At 39.7% G+C, this 1,307-nt stretch overlaps 1 pseudogene; it reads right to left on the bottom strand.

Annotated features, from left to right (window-relative positions):
• Positions 1 to 631: 631 nt before the first annotated feature.
• On the bottom strand, positions 632 to 750 carry LOC134912003 (5S ribosomal RNA; annotated as a pseudogene).
• Positions 751 to 1,307: the final 557 nt, after the last annotated feature.

The raw sequence follows: 1,307 nt of genomic DNA, 5'->3' as shown, positions 1-1,307 counted from the left end.
ATAGATATCCCGGCTTCGGCGGCCACTTTCTCGTAGTTCATTATGTACATAGACATATCCCGGTATCCATGGCAGTAGATACATATAAAAGTAGAGATAAATAGCGTCAGGAGTAGTTATTTACATACATTCGTGCATGTTTCACATATTGAAAGCTTAGAATGATGGAAATATATGCATATAAAAGTGGAACCACAATAATAGTATTTTCAATAGTACTCATTATATGAGTAACACATATTTTATTGATGTGTGCAAGGTGCAGAGCTTGTACTAAGTATAATACATAAATCATTAAAGAGCTTGTGCTTGGATTTAATCATATTGTAATTAAGGGATGGGGTGTGTATAGCCGCACTATTTTATTCATTAATATTATATTTAACAGGTGCAGAGCTAAAAGTACCTAGAGAATAAAGTGCATATGCTTAATTTAATATATAATGTAATTAAAGTGAATTGTGTACAACAGCCCGTGCTTATATACAGTAATTAAAGTGAATTGTGTACAACAGCCCGTGCTTATATACACCACCTAAAATGATTGATGCGTAATAACCTATTTTAGCGTGGTATATCAGTGAACTTGTATGGAGAAAAACACCTTTCCCAGGCCACTATTTGTTCACGTGCTTTACAGTACCTGATCTTCCCAGATGGTCCCCCTTACTGGTACTGATCAGGCCCAACGCTGCTTGGCTTCCAAGATCGGGCGTGTTTGGGCATTTCCAGCGTGGTGTGACTGTACCAACGTTGTGCCTTCTGGGTTATTGCTCCAGTCCCCAATATTAACTTAAACTTTAATATATTTTTTAACAAGTGTGAAATTGTGAAAGTGTAATGCTGATGGTTAAGGGAGGAGGGGGGGTGGGGTTGGGGGGGTGGGGTGGGTGGAAAGGAATGGGGAAGCGAAGGTATGAGATATGAAGACCGGGAGGCAGGGGAGGGAGGATAGGGAATGGGGAGACAAATGTAGTATTTTAGTACTGTATCTTATAAAAAGGGAGCGATCTCGTAGTTGTCGTTAAATCCTCTTGGCTGTAATGTCTGTAATTGGAAAATCCAAAACATCTCCCAACGTGACAGTTTATTGGCGAGATCACCACCCTTTTTCTCCCAATTGTACCAATTCAATGGCTTTGAATGTCAAGGCTTCAGGGTTGGAGTTATGTGTTGAAATAAAATGTTTGGAAACAGCGTGGCTTTCTACTTTATTTCTGATGTTCCTCACATGCTCCTGTATTCTTAGCTTCAGAGGTCTCTTTGTCTTTCCAATGTACTGTTTGCCGCAGTCACACTCTAGGTGG

The sequence above is a fragment of the Pseudophryne corroboree genome, chromosome 4 (assembly GCF_028390025.1).
Source record: "Pseudophryne corroboree isolate aPseCor3 chromosome 4, aPseCor3.hap2, whole genome shotgun sequence".
Taxonomy (NCBI): Eukaryota; Metazoa; Chordata; class Amphibia; order Anura; family Myobatrachidae; genus Pseudophryne; species Pseudophryne corroboree.
Note: the sequence above shows the minus strand (reverse complement) of the source record. Positions and strands in the feature narration are given on the sequence as shown.